General features: G+C 39.9%; 1 long non-coding RNA gene across 1 annotated transcript; it reads right to left on the bottom strand.

Annotated features, from left to right (window-relative positions):
- Positions 1-1,147: 1,147 nt before the first annotated feature.
- Positions 1,148-27,738, bottom strand: LOC128937629 (uncharacterized). The gene is made up of 4 exons (XR_008483054.1): positions 27,537-27,738; positions 25,017-25,184; positions 4,345-4,498; positions 1,148-1,211 (listed from the first exon to the last, which is right to left on the bottom strand). It is a non-coding gene; the product is annotated as an uncharacterized LOC128937629 (long non-coding RNA).

The raw sequence follows: 27,738 nt of genomic DNA, 5'->3' as shown, positions 1-27,738 counted from the left end.
TAAACTGAGACCCCAATTGCTCATCCCTCTAGAAAAATGAACAGTCCTGCTGGTTGAGTTTACTTCACTAGAGTTCAGCCAGACAGAAAGAGATAAAAGACTTTTATCCCTCTGCTAATAGTTCTGTCCACTTCTACCTTCATACTGCTTGAAGAAGCAGAGAACTGCCTCTCACAGCAGTAGATTAGAGCTAATGAAAAAAATGGAGAAAAAAATAAAAAGGTTAAGCAAGCAACAACTGAAAAATATAATTGTATTGATAATGAAAATAATTATGTTAGTAATTGTACCTTGCACTGCTTTTTTACATTTTGTATTATCAACTTTACGTAAACTTTAATCGGATTAATGTTGTCATCTACATATTTTAAATGCCAAAAAGACTTTATTAAAATAGCCCCAGATTAACTAATTGGTGGGGAAAAAAATCCACAGTTCATAGAACTACCGGAATACAATAAAGGCACAAATGCAAATACACTCAAGAGAGAAGCAAGGCAAATGAGTTAAGAAAACCAATTCCTTTTACAGAGGGAAATACATTTTTTAATGAAGTGCAAATCTAAGTATTTCTAATCTTCCACAGCCTTTGTTGTCAAAGAGATCAGGTTCTGAAATCATGTCTGCTTTGCATTACAAATGCAAGCAGTGCTTTCCAACAGAGCTGGTGCCAGCCAGCACAGCTTCTCCCCCAGCCCCTGAGTATGATCAGTGGAGGCGCCTGTCCCTGGCATGGCTCGGGCTGGGACTGCAGTGCTGCTGCTTCCCTGTGGCACAGCCCAGGCCAGGCTCAGTAACTTTCCCTCAGCCACAGCAGGCTCAGGCTCAGTGACTGAAGAGACATTCTTGTGGATAAAACCAAATCCAAATTACACAAGCAGAATGAGGGAGCACTTTTGAAAGTGTAGTCCAATGAAAGAGTAGTCCAAAGTGTCCAGGGCTTGTGGTGAGAGAGGAGATGTTCTGTGCATAGCAAACACCGGATTTACTGAAATTAATCCCAATCACTTGTGTGGGGAAATGAGTTTTAAATTATGTTTCCATATCTGTTCCCCAAAGGTTTCAAATGGCTTTTTCAAAGGAAATGGCTTGACTTTGAATTTTCTTCCTAAAATAATTTGGTGTCAGATTTAGCTACTCATTACATATGAAATTCAAGATAAGGAGGTCAGCTTCTGGTGGATGCCTCTCTGCAGCAGCAAGTGGGGTTCCTGAAAAGAGATAGAGTTTTATTAGAAAGATGGTGCTGGGAAATTTAGCTTTTTGCTGGTGGAAACAGAAAATATATAGGATGTACTTTGAAACAAAGACATTCAAAAGCCCCTTTTGCCTTTGTCATTAAAAACATCATGCCAGATTCATAAAAATCCATTTTAGTTTATGCTTCCTACATTACTAAAAAGAAATAGTAGTTCTAAGCTTTATCCCATGGGAGCTTGCATAAAAGAGAAATTTGACTTTGCCAAAGTAGCATCTTCTGTCTTCTCTGCATAATGCATTCAGTTCAGCTGCACGCTGTTCTTTCTCCTGGCAGTCAGCATATGCAACAGTGTGTTTATGCAAGTTTGACCTTCCTGTTCTTCCCTGTCTCATTTCTGTTTGCATGAGCACTGTCAGCTGATAAAGTGAAGTACATTTTTAAGGTCTCTCTATTTTGAAAAGCCTTGAAAAGAAAACGTCTTTTTCTCTGGCACAAAGCTGTTAAAAACAGACCAGACGTATTCCCTCCCAGCACAATCATAAACCAACAGTTAAAGCCCTTTGTTCACGTGGGTGAATAGAGTCCAGTACACTTGTGCTGTGCCCAGCAAAGCCTGTGTGAAACACAAAGTAAGTTAATAATCCTGCCCTCTCTGCCAGCTGGATAAGTGATGGCTCTGTATGGACCCTAAGTCTTGAACCTTGAACTGTTACCATAAACCCCTACAAAATTATCCTTCCTAATTTTCCTTCTTTTCCTCTTTAAAAGAAGAAAATTCTTGCTCTACACAGAGCTGATGCTATGCTCCCACATGTTTAGCCACCCTATAGCTCATTTGATTTTAATCTCATTTGATTTTATAGGGTTTCAATTTTTTTATTTAATCTATGCCTGAATGTCCCTTTCCCCTAATAAAGTTACTCCCATTAATTAACCTAAAAATTAGAATTAATTAATTTCCATCAACTAACGTTACTGTAATATTGGCTTCACAGTTGTCTTTTCAAAAGCGTAATCAGTGCAACTCAATTAAATTAGCTAAACAAATAATGGGGATTTTTTTCCTGGCATTTGAGCCAAAAATCAGCTGGTAATCAGTTATGAAAGGAAAAGCCCAGCTGTAACTTTTCTAAAAACCAACATGAAATAATGAGAAAGGTTTAATTTCCATGTTCACATAAATATAGTTAAATGTTAATGTTTCCTAAAGACAAAAATATATTGAAAAAAGATCACTTTCCCTGCAGAGTGACTCATAGGAATATAAGGAGAGGGCCATTCCATCAAATCAGCTGGTTTTCAAATTGTGTCATTTCTTTGAAATATATTTTGAAGATTAATGGAATAGTCAATACTACAAAAAATACAGGACATTACAAATGCCAAGACCGTAGTTTTTCCTAACTGGAGATTATTGATTTAATTGAACCTCCAAACCCAGCAGTGCTAGTCTCAACACTGTCAGTTACAGGAACCTATTATCAGCAGCTTATGGCTTTGCCATATTTTACATATACCAAGAAAAACTCTTCTGTCAGTTATAGGGAAGAGGAGCAAGCTCATAGGTTAATCTGTAGTACAAGTAATTTAAACCTGCTTACTTGGGAAATTTATTATCCCAGTGGTTTGACAAGTGAACTTAAAATACTGTGGCCTAAAAAAAGAAAAACAGCAAATAATAATTTAAAAAAACAGCCAACCACCAATAAATTACTTTTAGGGCATTAGTAAGTTTTTCATCCACAGAGAGTCAGAGTAGTGCAGCAAATAAGGCACTGAGGTCACACAATGAATGAGAAAGATGTAAAAAAAATATTAAATAGAGTGAGTGTAAGGCATGAGAAGAAAGGTCAAGAGCAGGGAATGAGGCAGGAATCTGGTGGAAGAATAAAGCAAATTGATTTAAGTGGTGAGTTAAATGGATGCAGTGATAATTTTGGTACTTCCTAAACTCTTACTAAATTCATTTTACATTATTTTCCTTGCCCTATCATAATAATGTCAGCAGTGCTATTTTCTGTTCCACAGATTTGCTTTGTACAAGAAACACATTATATGCAGGCAGTTTTTAACAAATTGGTCAAAGAAACTATAACAATAAAGTTATAATCAACAGATGCTGTAATTATATTGTACTTCATGGATAATAAATCACTCTTAGAAAAGCTTCAGCATATATATTTTATTTTTTCAACTCATGCACTTACTGTTCTTGCAGCACTCTACTCACCAGGTTTTCTTTGTTAATGGAGAGTGTGAATAGGAATAAAAAAGATGAAAAAGCATAGCTGAATTATTCATGCTAATGATTTCACACCTAAATATTATGCGAAAAATACTAACTATGCTGTTAAAATAAAAGGTAGCTTGACTTACTAAATGATTCTGAGAATGTTTCACCTGTGAAAAGGTTTTCTGTACATATTACTTGATGCAATATAATTGAATATTGCAAAAGTTTAATTCCAAGGTCTTGGGTATTGGAAGGCATTGGCAGGCAGTGGGTTTGCATTTATGTTCCCCTAGGGGATTTAGACAGCCATGCAGAGATCCTTAAAGAGAAGGCAGCCCAATGCCAGGTAATCTGAATCTCCCCTGGAGAATTCTGGGAAAGTTACAAATCTACAAAAAGAACAGGAAAGTACTTGCCTGGCACAAGGTAGCAATTCAGAGGACCTGCACTTAAAATCCAGTCTGGGGCCCAGCCTCATGAACACACGACCCACCTGAAACTGCATAAAACAAAACACCTGGATTTCAGCACCAGAATGGCAGTTTCACGTGAATGATCTTAATAACATCTGTGAAAAAGTTTGATTTATTTCTCATTGGAGCTGGAAGCTTAAAAGATGAGTGGGCTTAGAGCATAAAATCACCTCCAGAGAGGATGTCTATATACAGCACAGAGCATTTTGTGGGGTTTTTATGTTGTCCAGAACTCTGTTTCTTTTAACGCAGCCCTTTCTACAGAAAAAGACATCCCTGCTGTGTTAGTGGTGGTGCTCAAAATGTCCTGCAAGTGCAGTCTTGCTCCCTGCCCCCAGTTCTGAAGGTGGGTTGGGTACTATAGTATGAAGCTGAAACTACTGAGCGGGTTCCTCCAGATGGGGCTTTGGTCTCAGTGCAGCACCACAGCTCCCCACCAGCTCTTTCACACCATCCTGTCAGGAGGCTGAAGTGCTGTCACTGTCCTGATGGCACCTGGAACCAAGGCAACACCACAGACTCGGGGCTGAAATGGAGGCACTGCTGGGTCTGTGGTCTCCTCTGTTTTGTCTTCTTTCCCTTTGCTGAATCCTGAAAAACAGATCATATAGTGTGCTGTGGCTTTTGGCAAAATGTTGTAGCTGAACTATTTTCAGCCTCAAAAAAATTTACGTTTTCAATGACAAATTTAAACTAATTGCTGGTTTTGCTGTTGCTTCAGAGTCTTGTTTTTTGTTTGATCAGTTCAAATATTTATTCGTGAGTGCCACTCAGGAAGCAATTTAGCCCATCATCTCTTCTACAGCTGAGTGCCACAAATGTGGTTTTGAGCCAGAGGTTATCACCACAGAGTAAGTAGCAAGCACAAGTGGTGATTTGGCTCAGGCTGAGCTCTTCCTGGGATGCTGGCTCTTGCTCAAGGAGCAATAATTTGGCATCCTCTGAAAAGGGCAGCCTTATTTTACAACTACAGGACAGAGACATGTACTTTGAACTCTACTTCTGTTTCAGGCCTGGAGACTGACTAACCTCCAGGTATAGGCACAGAACTGAGATGATTACAGACTTCTCATTTCTGTAGATAAACCTGAGTTTTAAAACTCAGGTGGAAGGGGAGAAAAATGAACTAAAGACTGGGAGAAAATTAATATTTAAAACAAAGCTTTGGTTAAAGGATGAATTATAAAGGTGAGTGACTGATTCTTCTACTGCCTTAACATTTGACTCATCCTCCATTGCAGATAATCACAGACCCTTCTGGGAACTTTGCTGGACATCTGTGTGGGCCTTGTGTTTGTGTGAGGTTTGGATCCATGCTCAAGAGCAAACCTTCAGCCTTCTAAGCAATTAGACTACTGCTTGTGTTCCTGTATGCTAAAACCTGAAGGGTGTTTTCCTTTCATTGGTACTCAAACAGGCTGCCCCTCCTAGCTTGCCTTAGTGAGAAACTTCTGAGGGAAAATAAACTTGGTACTTAGCTCACACACAGGGCTGAAGGACAGCAGGAGACCATAACAATCTCACTGGAAAAACAAAGTAACACCATTTGAACAATAGCAACCTCTACAGGGTCCCCTAATTTATGGGAGATACATATAAATGTGCCATTTGAGTTTGGAAGAAAAAAATCCTTCAGTCTGAAGTAGGAGGAATTTAGCTCTTGCAGTGAAAAATACCATCAATTTTGTTGTGATTGAAAATGAAAGAACATTTCCTCTTTATGTTTCATTTTGATCTTCTTTGTTGTATTGTTTTTAATAGAAGGTTCAACATGCATGAAAGTGAAAAGAAAAGAAACAAGACCTGAATTTTAGTCCTTTTTTCCTGCTAGATTTAAAAGTAAAAAAAGTTAAATTTCCTCAGACAGACTCCAGTCCTTTTTTTCTTTGCCTCATTGTGTATAGCAGGTGTTTGTGAAAAGGAGAAAGAAATCCTATCTGAGACATCGCAACTGAAAATTTGGGCATGTAATTGGAAAGTTATGATTTTTTTTAATTTCTACATCCCAAAACAACATGTATACATATTATTGTAGCTGACATTAGAGAGACTAAAATGAGGCAGGCCTCACTGGGGCTTCTCTTTCAACAATGTAGGAGAGGAAACAAAGGTGACTTGTGAGCTGCAGGCAATGTCACACTGCAGGAGAGCAGTTCCATGGCAGCAGCTTTCCTGCACCTGTGACAAAATGCAGAGCACAGAGTTGTTTTGCTAGAGAAGGGATCAATAATTCAGACTTTGATTACTTAAAAATAATATAGGAGGGGAAATGTGGGATCTCAGCACAGCAGTCCTGATGTGCAGAGTCACCGAGATAACCCTTGGGGGACTCAGAGGTCCTGGAATGTTGCCAGAAGTGTCTGGTGGCTGGACTTTGATCCTGCACAGGAGACGACACCTGTATGAGGATGGGAGGATCACACGGGGATAAATGGTGAAGGGATAGGTTAATTATAGTGTGAAACACAGGGTTTAGAATTTCAGTACAGGGGGGTCTAGAGAAACAAGATGGAGGAATTAGGACGTGTCCTGTCCTTCTTCTTCTTCTTCTTGGCCTCCATCTTCTGTGGTGGTGGTGGCACTTTGGGATTGGTTCTTACTAAAAATGCACTTGTCAATAAGGGGGAAAGGTATTGGGGAAAATAGGTAAATATCTTATACGTAGTTTTGGGTATAAAGATAAGTGACCGCCCCGAGGGCTCTCAGTGTGCTCATGGCCGACGTGCTGTGCGGACCTCTGTCGGGCCGAGAGAAAATATTGTAGATAAAAACTAATAAACACTGAAGTCCGAGAAAAAACCTGAAGACTCTTTTCGTCCTTTGGAGCGCGGGCTGTCCCAAGGCCATCCTGAGCCTTTCCAGGCCATCAAAAACAGCGAGGACGGGACAGGGAAAGAATATAGAGGGGGGAAAAAAGGGTGAAAACAGTACCTGAAATTTGGAGAATTTTTCTGTGGCAGGACAAGGAATGAATTTTGCCCAGCAACAGAGGCAGTGACTATAGCATCCTGCAGCAGGAGGGTGAGGCTCATGTAATCATCATGACCCAAATTTATCTTTCAGAGCCTGGGTTTCATATTCTCCCCAGAACTATCTATAACATGCCAAATGTATAGGTAGATATAGGCAGTATCACCAGGAGTGCCTGAGGAACTTCTGCTGCAGCCTCAGTTGTGAGGAAGCATCCCTGGGAAGGCCATGCTGCAGTAGCTGTAGAGCAAACAATAGACACATCAGAGATACTCAGTAAATATGAATTGAAGTAGCAGATCAGATCTTCTAGTTGCAGATCAGAAGCCTGAAAGCCTTTTGAACTCCAAAAGGAGAAAAATAAGAGATGCTCTGTGATGTTTGCCACTCCCGCTTTTCTGAAGAGACAGATCTCAACACACACTGAGCCAGTGCAATATCCTGTTTTAAATTATCTACTCGTGCAGGGCTCTGGGTGCAACTCCAGATTTGAGAAAGACAGAAAGTGAGGCCTTGGTTATTCATAAAACTCCAAGGAAGCTCTGCAGACAAGATTGCCTGCAGCCCCAGGGCTTGGTATGCTCTGAGCACATCTGTTCAATCCCCCTGGAGCTGGGACTCAGCTCTATTTGGGGTGAATGGAAGGCAATTAGTATTTTCATATCACCTTAAGTCAGGTGCTCAGAATTGATGGATGCTTGTCTGGGGACCCATATTCCTTAATAGAAGTTATTTTAACCAGGAAGAAAAGACAAAAATTTGGTGAGGCTTAATTTGCCAGATAATTTGTTTACTTTCAGATGTGTGCAATAACCTTTGCAGTAGGTGCATATGAGAACATGACATTTTAGATGAAGAGGAGCATCATTGGGTTTAGCTGAAATGCCTCTTGGCAGGCAGTGAAATGAGTGGCTGCATATTTACATGCAAAATGTCATTTACATAAATCAAACCTTGAACACAAATACCTGGAGATATTGTTTTCCTGTTTGCAAAAGTTCATCATGATATTTTGTGTGTTCTCGGGTCTAAGGCATGAATTAATCATTTGAAACAGCATTAAAGAGTTGTAGACAGTCACTGCTCCTATTTGGGCAGCAGGTAGAAAAATGGCAAAGTCTTTTCTCCAAATCAAGGATTTTAAGATTTTATGCCAGAATGTCTACTGAGTGAGAATGTCTTGCAGAGCAGAATCCTATGCACGTAGGGCTCTAAGCTGGAAATAAGCTAGTTAATACCTTAAAAAATAGCTGATCACTCTTGAGAGCTTGAAACAGAAAAGAAAAAGAAAAGGAATATCTTAAGTGAAAGAAAGTGAAATAAGAAATAATTAAGTACAATGCTACTTTAATTCCTCACCTGAGATTAGACCCTCTGCTATGATCTGTTCTGTACAAATCTCTCAGATGTAACACAGAGGGAAAGAAACAGGAGATTTGAATCAGAGAAGGAATAAATAGGATATTTTTGAAAGGTATGTATGTGGATGCCTGAAGATGAAGCCGGTGGCCTGGTGTTTACAAATTGTGAATTTTTGGTGGAGTGGACTCCACTGACTCTGGACATTTGATTTGATGCCTGCTCACTCTGAAAAGGTTTTAGTGCTGTTGTTTGAGGAATATTCCATATGGGTTCCACACCTAGGACAGAGCTTCTCCTTAGTTTAGCAGACCTGAAATTTAGCAGTATCCTCTTCATGTGAACATTTCAGGTTTTGTTTTTCCCTGAGTCATTCATTGGAAATGGACTCCACCAAAGTCCTGTGCACTACTGAGCACAGCAAGGTACAGAACAGGATCTCTTTTGTTTTATGTCTGTAATTTGAAACGCCACCTGCAGGTTTCAGAGGCAAACCACTGTTGAAATTTGTCGTTATCCTTAATATAAATACAAACCCTTTCAGATGACCATTGTAACACTTCTGTATCCTGAATAGTATCAAAGGGAGGAAAACAATCCATTGGAATTCATCCTAAATGTAATTGACTACCAAAATGTTATCAAAAAAAAAGAAAAGTTGGCTTCCCCTTTCCATGGAGGCTCGTCTTAACTGCCCAAATATGATGGAATAAAATATTTTTGTGTCAAAGTCTCTAGAAGTGACTGCAGTGATTACAGTAAAAGTGACTTGCTCTGTGGAACTTTGTCCTTCTTTCAGTCTGAAATGTCACAGGTGCTCAGGTGATTTCAGCCCAAGTTAGAGACATTATCCTCCTAAAATTGCTTCCTGTGAAATACTCAACAATTTCAAACTGGATCCAAGAGCAATAGGAGATGTTTAATCCTCCCTGTCTCCTTATTGAGGAAAAATGGAGAACTGGGACACATTTGAACAGGTGGAGAAGGGTTACTACAATCTTAATTTCCATTCTCTGAGAAAGCCCACAGGCCTGATATGAGTGAGTTTCAATTGAATTTCCACAGTGGAGTCAGTTGTTATTTTATCCATCTGACATACAGAGAGATTGTTTTGTCACAGTCATTTCAGTCATGGCCATCCACTCTTCACTCCGCTCCGTGTGCTTTCACAAAGTGTTTAGTTCCTGCAGGAAGGCTGGCTTTGCTTTTACTTCTTGAGCTGAATTTCCTCTTGCTGCCTTAAGCAATTTTACTTGGAGGAGCTAGGCACACAGGGGTAAGGGATACCTCCCTTTGCAGGACACTTTCTTCATACAAAAGGTTCAAATCTGAGCCTAGGTGATTTTTATGACATTTTTACATCCTTTTTGTGGGCTTGTTCTGTTAGCTACAATATGATTTTATCAGCAGATTGGGAATCTCCCTGTTCTATGTTTTATGGGAAAAGTAATAGCTTTCATTGACCCATCTGATACAGCTGAGAAAAAGAAAAGTATTTCCTTGGGCCCATCACCTCTTTTCAGATCTGAAAAATAATTTGCATGCTTTCAGGAAGAGTCCTAGCTATGCAGCTGTCTCTTATCACACACTGTTCCCAGCTTCAGAATGCAGGAACAAATGTATTTGGAGTGATGAATAATAAACAATCTTTATCTCAACACACTCTTCAATCCGCAAAGTCTCGAGACACTTCACAAAAAGTAATAAACTTCCTATAAAGAATAAGGCCCAATGTGCTGCCACCTCCACAAGGGGAAGTGGCAAATCAAACATACACAGCACTCTACAAAGGACACACTTTCATGCAGAGCACTTGTGCATTGAAGCATGCATAAAAGATAGGAAGAGTTTTCAGGGTTTTTCCTCATATCCACAAGCACTTGTCTGTTGATGAAAAGAAAACTGGAAATGAAAGATAACCAAGAACAAAGGTTGCATTATCATGATTTCTAAGTTGAAGCCTTAATTAGATTTTAAAAATACAGCAACCCATATTTTAGGTGAACTTCAGAAATAGAATGGGATTGACCAGCTTGGAATTTGCCCAGAACACCAATTTTGAGACACTTGCCCATTAGGAAACCACTCAGTCCCTGTCAAACATCTGCATTTCTTGATATTTAGAAGCACAGGAGCTGCAGGAGGGCAGTGCCCTCTCAGGCCAGATTCTGGGCATTTTGCTAAGTGCCAGCTCAGTAGCCTACAAAAGGAATTTCCTGAAAATGTTACTGCACTGCAGCACCATGTACTTGTCTTACCAATTTTCCTTTGAGCTTTATTCTGCATTTCCTTACGGCATTGGGGCAGCTGGTGTGATTGGGTTGAAGATACAAACCCTTTGTGCCCTGTGGCTGAAGGACTTTGGCTGTCTATGCACCCCAGCCTCATTTTACACAACATGATTGCCACCATGGCAGAGTTTTAGAGAAAAATGCTGTTAAGGTGTGAGAAAACCTATGAGCCAAAGCCACAGAGGCTAAGGAAAGCAAAACAATAGGCTCAACAGTATTTGCTGAGATGGGGTTACTTAAAGCTCAGGGATTCAAGAGGAAAACACTGGAAACTTGAAAAGCTGTAAAATCCTAAGGAAAGAAAAGCTAAGAATAGGAAGACAGCAAATCTACAACATCAAAGATCAGCCTCCCCCAAGGAGCAGAGGCAGACCCTTCCCTCACTTGACTTATGACTGCCTGTTCAGCAGAGACTCACCCAGAATCAAAAGAATATTTGTGTGGTCGTGTAGCACAGTATTCCCAGCTACTCACTGCATGCATTCACCAATAAATGAATATTGTGGACTCTGAAGTTGTTTTTCTTGCTTGCAGACTCAAGATACCCAAGCAAAAGCAACTCAGAGGTGAAGGGCTAAGGAAGAAATGAGCCTTTGCAAGAGGGAAATCTATTTCCATCCCTCTTTCTCATTAATTCCCTAGTGGCCATTTTCTCTGGGAATCCCAGACTATCAATGAACTCTGTGCTCATGGCAGCTGAAGAGAAGACAGGAGATACATTAGTGAAGCCTTTTCTCTCACCTTCCTCTTGGCTAATGGAGCAGGAACAAAGAACAGACATAGGTAAGGAATTCAGCAAGATGGGGTAGTTCAGCAAGTAGATGTAAAAAGCAGCATTACTGCCTTTGTTGTTGTGGATGTTGTGGATGGTTGTGGAGGCTCAGAGTGTGCTTGTGCTGATCCAAACAGACCAGAGCCATATTTCCATTTCTGAAAGGAAAAACAGGAAACAGTCTAAAACTGTGTGTTCCCTGAAGAAAGAAAGCAAATGCTTTTGTCCCCTTCTAGGTGTTTTTTCCCCCCAGAAATTCAGTAGCAGTAAATAGGATTTCTATTTAACCTGGGCTGTAGGAACTCAGGCATGTGTTCCCATCACCTGAAGGCTTCCAGTAGCCCAAACAGGGCTGTGGAGAAAGCCTGTGCTTTAGAGAGCAGCCACCACTGCCGTCTGCAGTACAGACCTATTCTGATCCACGTTAGCTGTGAAACCTGGCTGACAGCCCAAACTGGTAATCCTTCAAGCAATGCAGATTTTCTGGTTCAAACTAAGTGTTCCTGTCTTCCCATTTTCATGCTTTAAAAGCCTCCCTTTTAAAATCAGGGTTAAATCACAAACAAACAAATGCTAATAGAAAAGTTCACATGCATAACCCCTGCAGTGTATTTACCTATGTAAATAACATGTAATTTTCACTATTTAATTACTGTTTCATGTCCCATTTCCTGCTATAGTCTATATTTAAATTGCATATTTACCTCTATCTACTTTCTCATAATGTGTCTTGATATGAATATTCATGCCACCATTGAGTGGTTGATTACTTCTGTGCTAACCTTGAAAATACTTCCCTTGCAACACAGCAAACAGCCGGGTGCTGTGGTTGTGTAACAGCAAAGAAAAGAAAATACAATAAATAATGCTCAGGCTGTTTGGGATCAGACCGTATTCTCCTTTGTTTTTGTCCTCAGCAGGTATTTTTTTCTTTTCATATAAATTAAGCCAAGTTCCTTCTGACTGTAGTTCCCTGAATTAAAACTCTGGAGACCAGATTTCCATAGAAAAGGAGTGGTGCAAGTAATAGGCAGTGCAGAATTCCTACCCATGGTACAGCCTTTTCAGATGGGAGAGAAAAACAGTTTCTCTTGCAGCTGGATGCACATTTCTTTTTAATTATGTGAAATTTGAAAGAGTGTTCCTATTGTTCTAAATCAGAAAACAGTCTGGAGGAGTTATCTGAGGACGAAAGAAGGGACCCAGACCAACAGAATTAAGCCTGATAAAGTAACATGGAACCAGTCTGAATTTGAACTTATATACATTATGACTGGTTTATATAATGAAATTTTGATGTTCAATTTATATTTCAAAACAAAGGCTTTTTTTCCTCTTTTTACATGAATAGAACAATTTAATTTGGAAAATGAATGACGAGACATTTTTTCAACCTTTCTCTGTTTCATAATTCAAGATATATGGAGAAAAACAGGCTAATTTTCCCCGATTTCTTTTGTACCTTAATCCCTAGGATGGAATGGGCCATGGCCTGGCAAAGCCTGTTTCCCCCACAAGGATTTTGGAGAAAGTCTAGAGTCACTGTGAGCCTGTCAAACACAGCCAGGTGTTTCCTGGGCTGGGGGATTCCCCATATGCAGAACTATTACTTGTGACAGAAAGACAGTCAGGCTTGCAGGTGGTGGGAAAGGGAATTATCCTATGACAATGTCATCTTGACATATCAGCCCCATATAAGACAGCTTGTCACTCTTCTAGCCCTCCTTTACCTCCTTTGGAGCAACACCTGCACAGCTCAGTTTCCCCATCCTGCTCAGTTCATCTCCTTGAGGTTGGCTTAAAGATGCCTGCAAGCAGCTGCTGCCCACCCTTGGGGCACTGAGCTCACAGCCAGGTAACCTGTCCTGCTGTTCTGTTTGAGATGAACATATCATTTTAGCCTACACTGCTTATACCTTCACCTCTAGGGGTGTCTTCTAAGCATCTTCACACCTAAGGCATCATTCCCTGACAGCTTTGCAGTTATGACTCAGTGACTTCAGAGATTTCCAGCCTACAGAAGAGTGAAAACAGGTCTGAGGTATGAATTTACTTCTGTGAGAAGCCAAGGGGTGTCTCCTACTGAGACACGATTTTATTTCATGGCCTGGGGGGTTTGTCACACACAATGGAGTGGTTAAGGAAGTGAGTTACAGCTGCTGAGATCATGCAAAAAGTTTAGGCTGATATGGATCTTCACCTAATTAATGCCCAGGGATTGAGAGTTTTCTCAGCTCTATTGTCTCTCTGCTGTCTCCATTGCTGCCTGTAGAAGGCTCTTAGGATCTGCTCAGTGTTGCAGCCCCACAGAGGCCAAATATATTCATTCACATTAAGAACACAAATGGACACAATCAGCATGGCAAGGTTTTGATATGGCAGCCTTTCTCCTGGGTCCTTATCATCACAATTGTTACAGCACTGGCCAAGGACCAGGCTAAAATGCAGCCCTGCACATGTGGGGGTTTTGTGGAAGGAAAGGTGGACAAATGTGCCCTCACCATCAGTGCCCATTGTTGAAAATCAGATCATAATAACTTCATTTTATAGACAGGTTGATGCATTCTTTGCTGAGGACCACTTCTTTCCTACACAATGCTTTTAAAAGAGTTCTACTGGGAGAAAAAAATGTAAAAATACAATTGCCAAAGTTACTAAATTAGATCATTGTTACATAACATGCTGTCATTTTTTTTAAATCTATGCAGGCTGCATCTTGCTCTTTTACATAGTTCAAAGTTGAGGTGGACAAAGTTTAAGTAACTCCATAAGGAACAGCAGGAAACTATAAGATCCCATAACTGTTCTGAGCTTTAAATAAGTTTCATCTTTAATGATTCTGTTCTGCCTCCAAATAAACTGAAAAATGACTAGAATCTAAAGCTTATTTAGGAAGTTGCCATAGTAACAATTAACTACCTCTAAGCCCTTCAGCTTTATTTTATCTTTTTTCACTGAGGTGCCCTAAATTACTTGAATCCTGAATTGCTACAGTAATATATCCATGTCTTTGAACTAAATGACATGGTTTTGCTAGAACCCTCATTATGTGACTATTGATTGAATTTCTAATTGGGACTAGACATCATCTTGCTGACAGCACCACTGCAAGAAGCCATGTAAGACCAAGGAAGATTAACAGAAAAAAAAAGGAAAAAATAGGAATGTTGTTTCTCTAGGGAAGCAGCTGGGATGATCAAACCGGGGAAGCAGTGAATGAAATAAAATTAACTTTAATGATTGATTTTATATGGACAACAAACCTCCTCCAGATGCAGTGCTGCTTGTTTCAGCTATTATCCTCTTACACTCTACTCAATAAAAAAATACCACAGGAACCCAAAGAGACTGACTTTGACCTGTGAATTAAATAATTACTCATTACAATGCAAAGAGCCTATTAACCCTAATTATTCTAATTTAGGTGCATTTTCCACTCACTTTGTCCTGACATGGGCAGTCCTGATACTATAAATTGTTTCATTAAATGTTGTGCCCTATATTTTTCATTATTTTGCCTGTTGTCATTTGACTTTTTCCCCATAAAACAAGCATTTACCCCCTATTTCTTAAACAAGACTCAAGCCTGTAGCATTAACACACGCTGCTATTCTCATATCTGTTCTACATTCACATATTTCAAATTGCTCCTGCTTGTTTTCTGCATAGCCCTTATTTATTTTTTGTTCCAGAAAAGGAGTTCATTTTCATCTCATGGGATCTTTTTGCCATGTTTCCCAAGTGAAAGTGGGAAAACAACACTTATCCACAGCATTTTTCAAAAAGGAAGCAGTCTTCCTTACATCAGATAACTACGAGCAGTAAATGGAAGAAATTGAACTTTAAAGGAAGTAGAGGAAAATAATTCCCAATTTCACTTGGTATGCCTTTACTAATGTCAGTCCTAAGGCAACAAGGAAAAAGCAGATGACTTTACTATTGCTTTGAAGAAAACAATATTCATCTGGATTACCCTTAAACCTGTCCTGGGGTTTAATAATCACTTTAACAGCAGATAGCTTAAAAGGAGTAGCTCAATGCTGGGTTTGTGTTATTTTCTCCATTTTCTTTTCTGTCTGAAAAGAATTTCTGCAAGTCTGCTGAACGCCTTTTTGATAATAAAAGAACAATATCCTAAAGCAAAGATGTTAGCTTCGTTCCTATATCTGACAGGAAGAAACACAATCATGCAATGCAAATAAAATCTGGAACAAAAGGGTAAGATATGGTCATTTCTGAACCAGAGAAAATGATTCAACAGCAGTAGATCTTTTTGTCTGCACTGCAGTGCTCAGAATTTTCATAATTTACATAACTAAGAGATGTTTGGCAGCTCAGCCTTGTAATTCACAAGGAAATAGCATCTGGCTATTTAGACTGTTATATTGACCTTGGAGGGCTTCCTGTACATATTTTTCTCCTGCAAAAATGCCTATTGCTATCACATAAAGCAAAATAGCAGTGACACCAGTGTTCAGAACATTATATAGCATGAAGTAGATCCAATTCCTGGGCCATGCACTCAGCATAGGACAGGACAGTGACATGGCCTGGCTGAGTAAGGGGAGTTTTCAGCCACAGCTGCACTGAATCTTGAAAGGTGCTAATTTGAACACTACCAAAAGGTATCTATCACCCTCACACGTTCCAGCTAAATCACCCTTCTCCCTTATTAGTCAGCTATGAGTTTCTATATCCTCTTACTGTTTTGCTATATTTGTTATAACAGACTGTACCTGCTAGGACAGGGTAGCTGGAGGTGGCTGTGACACATCTGATGAATTACAGGTACAATGGATGAGTGGAATAGGGAGAGCCACTGGGGCTGGGGACAGTGTCATTGTGGCATGGCTGTGGCCATGACTCGCTGCCTTATTGGCAAGGTTGAGCTGGGCTGGCAGGGCTGCAGAGTACAAGCATTGTCTCTTCTCTGGGTGCTCAAGGAAATGTGGGGCTGCAAGTGGCTCTGAACAAGCTGACCCTTGTCAGGCAGCAGGTGAGTGAGGGGCCACCCCCTCTCAGCAGCACTGGGACAAACATCACTGCTACAGGCAGCTTCTGTGAGGGCAAATCAAAGGGGAACAGCTGAAGGGCACCTGTAATACACACTAATCAGCAGCATTTCCAGAAATGGTTTCTGATAGTACCTCCCCTTCTCCCTCTTTTTCTTCCCAGGATGGACATGCCATACTTTCTGAAAACATCTCACCTTGGAAGAACTTCTTACTGTGGGCAAGCAGCCACTACATCTTTAGGTCTTTTGGCCCTGGTTCCTGATACCCTGTGATGCTCTGTCCTCCTTCTCCTCTGCTCTTGTGGCTCGATGGGAGGGTGGTTTGCCAGTCCTTTCCTCTGAGAGCTGTGTGGCAGCAGAACAGACAACATGGAAGCATCACAGCCCCAGATACTGCCCACACCTTGGTTTCTGTGACCACCTGCATGAAGGCTCAGTCTCCCTGACTCTTCCTCTGTCTGCTCTGCCTTTCCTGCACAAGCTGCATGTGGCCTCCTCAGTGTGCCCCCCACCACATGTGATGCTCAACACAGAACCTGGATGTACAAACATAACACATGCTTTTTTTGTACATACACTTCATTTGTTCAGCCTGTTTGATTCACACACATTGATTCATGCATTTGCTTTCCTTGGAGATATTAATACCAGCTCATACATACAGAATGAGAGAAGAAGCAGCAATAGCATTGAAATTGGCCTGTAACAGATGTTAGTGAAGATAGTTATGATGTCTGCCTGGCATACATCTTTGTTTCTTGGGTGATGTGAGTGGTAGAGAAATAGAGGAGAGAGAAGGATTGTAAACCTGAGGTGTGTGTCTGGAAATGAAACAATTTTGTACTTTCATTGCTTCTGTCTGGAGAGGAGCCATCTTAAAACTATGAATTACACTGTGAACCTGAGGAGAAAAAGCTATACCTTTGATTTCTTGCAGAAACGTGTTGAGGTTTCTCTACAGTGAGCAGAAAGCAGAGTGTGCTTTCAAAAGTAACTGGCCTCAGTTACAAATAGAACCAACTGTTAGAGTCCAGCTGCAGCCTGGTGCTATGAGGCAAAAGGCTCAGAGAAAACCTAGTTCGTATCTTCAATGAAAATAGTGAATTTTAGACAAATAGACAGCTATTTTCCTTTGCTATTTGTGAAAGGACATTTGCATATTACCAAGGAAAGCATTTATACTTACTAGACATGAGAGATGCAGTAAATGAATGACTGGTTGTCAAAAATCAAAAGTGATGGTTGGAATCACTGGAGTATGGAATTTCTTTCTCTTTTTTCCTTACCCCTTGCTGCCATTACTTCTGCAGTTCTCAAATCCAACATAATGGGATAACACCACAAACAGGTGCCTGGCATCTACACTGCAAAGATATTTTTGCTCTCTAAGTTTAATTATGAATGGCCAATACATGTGAGCCTTGAGAACAAGTTTCTCTTCAATGTAATTTTGCATCCTATTTAAAAAACGAAGTATTACAGTGGGAATAGGTATATTCATGATTCATGAAAACTTTGGGCACATATTCAGTAGAACACTTCCTAGATTTGGGCTATATGCCCCTCCCTGTTCAAAGTGTGTCCATTCAGAGATATGCTTCAAGATCATAAAATCTAGAAGGAATTAAAAATCAGCCAAAATACTTTCCTAAGAAGGCATTCTTTGGGAGTATTGTGCTGAGGACTCTCAAAATAAAAATATCTGGCTGTCACTTATTTTGGTATTTGCAGTTTCACATCCCTCAAAACAGTCCACAAGGTGTCCAACTAAGGTCCATAGCTTTTGGAGCCAAACTTTAGCAACCAAGTGTTTAAGAACATTATTAACATAAATGACACATCTCAGAGGAATCAAAGGCATCTCAAATATTAAAAATTGATGACAAGATACAGGCATCAATAGGTGCTTAAGAGCTTTGCTGCATCTAAGTATGTGTGTGAGTAATTGTGTTGCTAACCGGGCAGAGGAAGTTTGTTTTCATAGCAGCTTGCTTGGAAATGGTCTGTTTAAATAGAGTTCCTGGGCTGTATCAGTAAATACTTTAAGAGGGTACTTATTCTGCTTTTAACACCCAGGAATTTCAGTATTTGAGCAGCCATTCTGCAAACTGCAGCCATTGCTTTAGCCGGAGCGTGCAGCTCAGTACGCTGACATGGAGATAACGTGCCACTCACGTGAGCATCTCCATCACTCCCCTGCATTTCCAAAGGCATCCCCAGCTGAAGCACATCATCATGCTGTGCTCATGAGTTAATGATCAGAGCTAGATTTGAAGAAGTCGCTCCCACTTAGGCACAGCCTGGAGCGTTTCTTCAAAAATTCATTATAAGGATCTGCATGCCATTTTCCATGTGCTTTGAATCAAGGCTTGAACACATCTGAGCTCATCCCAGACCAGGGTCAAATAATCTTGAGATGCTGACATTATATCCCTGTACACACTGCACAAGTAGCTTAGTAATTTCTTGTTCATATTTTCACATATATAGGCTTCTATTCACATCTCTATATATTAGGCTAGATAGATTGTCAGACTCACCCGAGAGGATGGGATTTATGTTGGTATGTGTCTCAGGACATGCCACAATCAAGACAGCCACAATACACAGAGTGTTGCCATACAATTTCAGAAGGCTTCAGACATCTGCCCATACAGAGCAACATCATTCCACTTCAGAAAGCGGCAAGTACCTGCCCTTCTTGCTCTTCACCCCAACCTTTTATCCCCTCCTGTTGATGCACTGCACCTGTGTGCCCTCTGCTCCCTTTGGTGGTTGGTCAGTGCCCCTGGGCACTCCATGGCTCATTGCTGTCAGTGCTGCTCACCTGCTGCTCACAGCTGTGCTCACTGGGGATGAGGCTTCCACAGCCCCACCCCAATCACCACAAACCGTGTGCCTGCAGGTATGGATTGCCTCCCTCCAAGGCCACAGTAGTTCTCAAGACATTACACATATTAATCTCAAAAAGATGCTGCTCCTCTCCCTGGGGAATGCTGTTTTCCACACTGCTTTGCCTGGTAAAACCCACTGTCTGTTCCAAGCAGGAAAGAAGCTCAAGGAAGAGAGTGAAAACTGATCCATGATAGACTTGCTGGATTATTTTCTTTTTTTTCATGGCTTGTCTCCACAGTGGATGCTACCAACTTCAATTTAATTCAGTATTCTAATTTTCATTCTCTTAGTTACACATAGATGGTAAATAAATGCTTCCTAGGGAATCAATTGAGCATATTGAGACTTGAACAACACCTGTTGCTAAATATAGATAAATAGGAACTCAAAACTGATATTACACAGTAGAAAAAACATAGTGGCAAGATAACTACATAACAAACCAGATCCTAAATCACATCGTATCTTTAGTTGTCTTGGACTGCATTAAGGGAAGAGTTTGGCGACAGAAAATTTCTCTCCTTTCCTGTTCTACCTCCCACAATTCTCTATATTGGTGACCCTTCATAACTTGGAATTTACAGTAACAGCTGTGTGGCAGATGATCACTTGAAGAGGAAATGGAGGCTGGCAAATTTTCTAGAATAACAAAGGTAAAAAGATTTCCAGGTCAGCACACTCATGAGATTCTTATATTGTAACTGGGAATCTTGGAAAAGATAAAATCCAAAGCAGAGTCTTGCTGGGGTTTCTGCTGAAAGGGAATAAATTTTAAAAAATCATGTAGTGTTTACATTTAACATTGCTTAGCTTAGAACCCCTTTACAGACACTCTTTTCTGGTGTTGCCTTGCAAGGATACTATGGTTGCTATTGGAAGAATTCAGGTAAAATTCTGCTGTTCAGTGAATTGCTGTTGATAATTGCTCCTTTATTTATAAAGAATAATTATCTCAGTGCACAAATATACTCAACATGGACCTCTCTCACTCCTCCTATTCATACTCCTTAGTGTCAAATACAGCTTTCTAACTCTCCCTGTTACAGAGCACTCCAGTTCCTCTTTTTAAATTTGATTTTGGCCGGCTGACTGTACTTAAAACTCATGTTCCTTTTGATGTTGCACACTCTACAAAATGGACCATTCAATAACGTTTGGGTTTAGAAGGTTTCACAGTTTGCACAAAGTAATCCAGACAGAACAAAGAAGTAACCATCCAGAATTCTGATGACACACTCCTGAGTGGATTTTCCCCTGTGGGGTGGTTCATATTTCATACAAATTCAGAGGTTCCAGTAGTGTTTGAGGTATCAGCAAATCAGAACTATGCCAAAAATCAATCCATTTCACTGTGAGTAACAACAGAACTTGAAGCAGCTCCCATAAGGCAGAGAAATTGAAGGAAAAACCAGGGGAGTGAGATAATGTTAATTGGATCCTTGACATGTTACCATTTCCTGCTGAGCCAAGTTTCAGATAAGACATTTGAATGTGGATAAAATGTGATAAGCTAGTTTTGGATGAGTTATACAGAAATTACGTTTCCTCATCTATCTACATATCATTACACTTTACCATTAAAAACACTTGGTCTAGATGTATCCACAATTTAAATATTTGAGAGCTTACTACAGATTGAAGTGTTACATAGCCTCAGATTTCTCACCTCTACCACAAGTTTCTTGAGGAACCTGAAGAGCTGTTAAAAGCTAGAGTGAGTTGTGTCTGTGTGAAGACATCTATGTACCATGATAAATACATCTCTGAAGTTCTTCTTCTCCTACCTAGAGAAATTCAGTGGTGAGAGGGAGGGGAACTCATGAGAAATCATTCAGAGGATCTGATGCTGGATGAGAATCAAAGGAATCATCTGCAGATCAGTGAAATCATTTGTAAAAGATAACCGCTTTCTGTGAATACTTATAACTTTGGAGAAACACTACATGCATTAGAAATCAATGAGGATTTCTTTTCTGAACAGTAATGACAATGAAGCTCAGGGTGGGATTGCTTTGTAATTCTCCTTAGCCTGTAAACAATGGGCCTGGTGGGCTGTTATGCTCAAACTCTTTGGAATGAGTCAGTGGATTTGTTGGGGCATGCATCCTAACTGAAGGAGGATTTTTGTTCTTTGTGTATGAAAGCATGAATATCCAGTGAATACATACATTACTTATACATTGCACTGCCTACTGGTTTTAATACGGCAGACAAGAAAAAAATATTTTGAAGGCATCAAGGGCACCTATTATATATTATGGGTTATCATCATGTATTAAATCACAGACTCTTTAAATCTCTTGAAACAAAACTCAAACTCTTTTGTTTGACAAAACCTCAGTCTTTTCCCTCTCAACTTTATTATTCCCATTCTCCTCAGATGGCCCAGCGGTAGGGTGAAATAAAATATGATGCAATGACTAGAAGATTGATCCAGACAAGTGAAAAAAATCAAATACAAAGCCCTGCTTTTTAAATTATGAGAGCTTTTAAACATTTCCTGCAAGAAGATGCAAAAGAGATTACTTGGTTCTTGGCTTTTCAGCCATGACCAGACTGAATATCATCCTCAAAACTTTGCTGCAACTCAGCCTCAATTCATAAACTTGTTCAGGGCACTGACAGGTGGAAACTCTCTGGCCTCTCTTATGTAGTAAGTCCAGTCCCATTTTAGTCTTAAAAACTATTAATATGTTTTCAGCCATGTCAAATGCAATAACTCTTCATACAAAGTGGAATCTCTGTTGCCTTTATTCTCTTGGCCATGGGTACTGCTAGCTACAATTTAGCTTGGCAAATGAAGAATCCAGAAGAGTGACATATCAATCCTTTTTAGACTGCTCTGTGTTAATTCCAAGAGACTGCCCTCTAGCCAGCCCTTGCATTTCATTTGCTACATCTTGCATATAAATATTTTACTGTGCTCCAGTATAAAAGTTTGATAGAATTTGAACTAAAGAAGCATGGATGAGACAAGGATATTCAAGCTTATCTTTATAAAATAAAAATGGTTTTTTATCTTGGCTCTGTAATATGGGAATCATATGGGAAGAAAGTGTATTTGGTGCTCTGAGTTTTGCAGGGAGAGAGATTTTATGTTCTCATATTAATCATGAAACACATGCTTGGATATTAAGGGAGATTGTTAAACTGTTCTGAACCATAACTTTAGAAAGTCATACCTTCAGAGCATCTTTTTACTAAGACTGAAGTGTTTAGAGGGCAGGCTTTTGTATAAAATGATACTAATTTACTAAATGTGTCTGTGATAAGATTTCTCTCATTTCATAGTTAGCAGAACAGTGGAAGGAGATAGAAAAGAAGGTTTAGAAGTGAATTACTTATGAAATTTGGAGTATTTTGTTGATAGAAAGGAAACAAATTATGAGCTCGTAGGTAGATAAATATACTCCAAGCTTGAAAGTATGGATTACTGAACTGAAAAATTGTATCTTCTTGACTATAATTACATACCCCTAAAAATAGCAAAAAGTGTATTTGGAGTGTGGCGTTGCAAGAGTTTGAAAATTGACGATGAAGAAGTGATGTAATTTGGGACCAATATGTTTCAAGATATCAAAATGTGAGACATGTCAGGATTTTTCTATATAGGAACTGAAAAATGGTGCCCTCCTTGCAGTTACCATCTCTAAAATAGCCAATGCTATAAATAGTAATGCAAGTGTATGTGCTGTCTCTCCCTTTCAGTAGAAGTTTTAATGCATTGGCCTTGACACCATACTCATACTTCTGTCACTTATCTTTGTTTTTCCCATTTCCAGAAACAAGATGTCTCTACTGCAGAATTTGCCCATAATAATCCCTTAAACATGGCTTATTTTTATCCTAAGAAAGAACTTTAAAAATTCAAGTCACTATACTTCCCAAACTGCTCAATGCTGTTAACATTCTCCTTTTAGCTTTGCATCATATACAATGAGCATTTCATTTGCCTAATGAAAAACATATTTAAACTAATGAGTACACAGTGTTTTTATTTACATATGCAATTAAAATTTACCACTATTAATAGCTGACAGAGGGGAAGAGAAAGTGTGATTTATTCCAGTAACTGCGCACTCTTTCAAGAGGACAGCACTACACAGGCAGTTTTAAAATTGTCATCAGTGCAGGAAAAGTCAAAATTCTGGGGTATCCTTGTTGGAATCCAAAATGCAGGGAATTCTCAGAACTTTGGGCCTGTAAGCCAAGGCTTAGAATTAAACACAGGATCTGTGGGTTCCTGTGTTTAAAATGCCATTCTTGATCAAAACCTTTTCAAGAGAAAAGCGAAACCATGGCTGAAAAATCCTGACTACAAAAACATTACCTGCTCGATGCAGCTGATCACTTGGTCTGAGCCCTTGGAAAAGGCTTCAAAACTCAGGTGCTAGAAGGGAGAATGTGGATTTATAGTTTAAAGTAGAGACACATTAAGCAGAAGGAAGTTTAGAGTTTTAGAATACAGTACTGTAGGTTTGTGTGTCATAACGGGATTGACTAAGAAAGCTTACACTGCAGCATGAGCCCATAAGATGAAATATTTAAGGATTAGGTTAAAAATATAAATATCCTCATTGGTAGTGTTTTTTTGGCTAATAAGTCCTTGAAAGATCTTGTAACTAGGGGTCTTGTGATCTTCTGAACCATCCTCTGAAGATGTGAGTTGAACTCACCCTTCCTGCCTATATAGAAGAAAAATAAACTGCACTATCTAAAACCTCAGAGGTCCTGTCTTTAACTCCTTCAAAATTCCTTCAAAATCCCCCTAGTCCCTGTAGTGCATTTCTGAAGATGAAGCCATCAGCTCTTTCCCCGTTCTGAGGTGCATTAGAGTGAGCCATCCCCAGCTCACGTTTATCCCTCATTCCTGTGGCTTCCTGGAGGAGCCTGGCTGGGATCTCCCAGCTGGAGCCCTCCCATAGTTTATCCTGTGAGAGCAGAGCTGAAGGCACTGGTCAGAGCCTGGCACGACCTCAGCTGGTGCTGCTGCTCTGCAGATCTCCCAAAGAAGAAAAGCATGCCAAATGTACCCAGAGTAGGGCAGGAGAAGCAGGGTCACTCGCTGCAAATTGCTCAGGAGTGAGAAACCTGGAGATGGGGCTGCCCGCAGCAGGCAGTGGCTATCTGACACTGACACACAGATGGGCACAGTGAAATGAAATTAATCAAAAGGAGCCAGAGATACAGAGATCTTTAGCCCACCCCATTCTTCTTAGAAACAGAGTTCAAAGACAAGCATCAGACATCAGCTATCACAGCGTGGACAAACATGACAAAGGGTGCTAAATCTTCCACCTTTCTGCTGTTATCTCTCACAGATGTTACAGAGCTTGCCAGGGGAAAGCAGATTTCTGCTCCAAGCTCACCATGCACAAATATGCTCTTGCTGAACAGTTCTGTTACTGCAGCACACTCTGTTCTGGCGAGTGAGAATTTTATCAGCAGCACTATAAAGGCACTCAAATTCAATCCATCCTTATTGATATGCACTAATATGCATTTTTCTAAACATTTTGTGAATGGTGTAATCAGAGCTAGGACATCAAAAATATTAGTAATATACATTAAAATAATCTTACTGCAGTTTTACAAGCAGCAATAATTTTGCTTGGATTTGAAAGTTTGGGTTGAGTTGCTCATTTTTTAATTTAAAGGAGGACATATGAAGAGACAGCAGAGAAAAGATGAAGCTTTAATATATGTACTGAACAGTAGGATTTTTTTTTAAACTGCCATTCTTGATCAAAACCTTTTCAAGTGAAAAGAGAAACCACAGCTGAAAAATCCTGACTACAAAAGCATTACCTGCTCATTGCAGCTGAATGTTGGCTCCCTTGCAGATGGCTGGCTGCAGTCACTCCGGATTTATGGGATGTGCTCCTGTGTGCAGTGGGAAAAGGGCTGGCAGTGCTGGTACCAGGGCTGATCAAAGTGATCATCACCACTTTGCTTACACAGACAGACACTCACATGCTGCAATACAAAAATGGGTTGAAAGGATGTGGAAAGTCCAAGTCGTAATGTCTAAAGATGGGCTGTGACTGCAGTGAGCTTCCCGGGGGATAGCTTTGAGAAAAGGCTGATACACTGAGAGATGCTTCTGCAGATCTGAGGCAGAGGTGATTCATGACATTAGGGGTAGTTTTGCACTCTCAGTCTCGGTGCAAATAGCTGGGCATAGCCTGGATAACCCCTCCAGACCTTAGCTGGGTGCCACAGCACACCTCTGTGTGAGTGCAGTTCAGTTCCTGTGACACTGCTGGGGCTCCAGATGGGGCTCTTACCAATGGAGCTGTACACTGTGTGGAAATGCAGGATTTTGTGCAGAAACTTGCCAGTTGTGAAGTTCTTTTTAAGAGCTGAATCAGTTATTTACTACCTGTGTTGTGCTGGCACTGAGCTCTGAGGTGCTGTTGCTGTTTACAGCATACAAGGAAACAAAAGGAGTATCCAATGCCAAAGGGAGATTCACTTCTGAGTTACACAGGCTGTAAGGAAACAGGTGAATGGTAGAGAATAGGCAAGCAAGTCTGTAAATACAGACCAGAGGAATCACCAAGTGCTATGTGCATTATAAAATCAATGCTCTCATTCACAATGCCAGAAGACAGAGTCAGGAGCCTACACTTAGGTAACAACATCTCCCTTTCTTCCTCTTCTCTCTTTTCATTCATGGCCACATGTTGGGGGGAGAATAATCAAGAGGATGGCTATGCAAAAATACTGTGCTGTGTAAAAGGTGCTGTAAATCTCTGATTTGTCTCTCTTTCCAGTTATGCAGTACCATGAAGCATGAGCAGGGTTGTCAGCACAATAGAGTCAATATTGCTGTGAAAGACTGAAATGTATTCTTTTCCACCTTCTGCTACATTAACAAAATTGCTTGCTAAGTTTTGATTCTAGGACATTTGCAATTTGCAGTAGCTGATGGTGATGCATGAAGCAGAAAGAATATGTTGATTTTTTAAAGTGGATTCAGTTGCTACAGTAGGAATATTTTGAAATTATTGTTTCCAAAATCTTAGGATTCATAGTGGAGTGCCCTTGGAATTCCAAGATGTTATTTTAAGGGAGATAATTTTCTAAGTAATCGCTGCATTACGAGTATGGTTATTAGATAGTTCTAGAATCTCTTGCCGTCTTCCCCGGCAATTAATTAGTATTTCAAAATTAAATAAATTGTAATGTTATGGTTAAATGACTCAGGTTCTAGATGGCTGTAGGTGATACAACCGCAGTGCCCTAAGTTCTTCTGACAGTCTGAGCTCTCAGGAGAGACATTAAAGAGCAGCTTGGTACATGATTTATGCCTGATGATCATTGAGTTCCATTAAAACATGTATGTACTGGCTTGAAGAAACACATCTTATGAATTAGTATGAAATGGCTTTCAAAGAGAAAAGAGCTACTCAGTACATAAGTTACAGCCCTGCCCTTCCTCTTCTTTAATCTTATGGATTCTTGTTAGGGTTTTCCCCTCCTCCCCCCAGAAATTCATTGGTGGTTTTGCCTTTAAAATTCAGCATAGTTTCACAAGACTCTTTTCCAGAACAACATGTAAAATGTATTGCTGAAACGGAAGGATAGTGCACGCAAAAATAAACTGGCCAAATAACGTAGCTGCTCTGAATTATTCACAGCTATCTAGCAAGCATTGTTTGCAGTAGAGCAACTAAGTAAACAGGATGGAAAATGAGTTTTGGCATGATTCTAGGAATTAGCATTCTTCATTTCTATGGTAACATTGATACAAAGTTGTTGCTAATAATAATGAAATAGATGCAGAATAAGAATAAGTAAGCTAAATAGAAGGCATCTATTGTAAGCTTAAGTGTTTTTCCCTTTTTACTGGGAAACACATGTACAAGCTTGCACACATCTCAACTTTGGTTCAGCTCAAACTATTGCATATATTATTAGCTCAGTTTGCCAGCAAGTAAAGACAGATGTTTGATGAATACGTATGTGACCTAGGATAGCTGCAGGAAGACTATTAACACAGAAAAACTCATGAAGAGATTTTGTTTCTTTCACTGGCATTTTGTAGAATCACAGATTCATTAGCAGCTACTAATGAATCCAGGGTGCATTAAAGTTTTTGGCAGTTTTTCTCTGACAAGAATGCCCTATGATAAAAATACACAGAAGAAACTTTCTAAGCTGGAAAAATTTGCCTAACACATTTATAGTCTCAGGTAGAAAATAATTGCCTTTACCTCCAGCTAGTAATAATGTATTATATAATTCTTATCAGTACACATATACATATTTATATTTTTATTGTTTTATAGATATGTATCTAGAAAAAAAAAAAATTTACCTTACCAGGGTTTCTCAAATCTCAGTTGCAGTGGAGGGAAGATAACAAAAAAGCCCCATAATGCAAATCTTGCTATCCCTTCCCTTAGCAGAAAACTTGTAAAGGTTCCTGATGATACAGAGGAGAGAAGTCTGATCCCATCATCAAATAAATCAAAATCCATTATAGGGAAACAAGGAAGAGCAGGAGGGATAAAGAATTGTAAAA

The sequence above is a fragment of the Melozone crissalis genome, unplaced genomic scaffold (assembly GCF_028551555.1).
Source record: "Melozone crissalis strain CALT ecotype California unplaced genomic scaffold, PUWL_Pcris_2 ptg000019l_1, whole genome shotgun sequence".
In the NCBI taxonomy this organism is placed as follows: Eukaryota; Metazoa; Chordata; class Aves; order Passeriformes; family Passerellidae; genus Melozone; species Melozone crissalis.
This window is presented reverse-complemented; position numbering and strand designations above follow the sequence as displayed.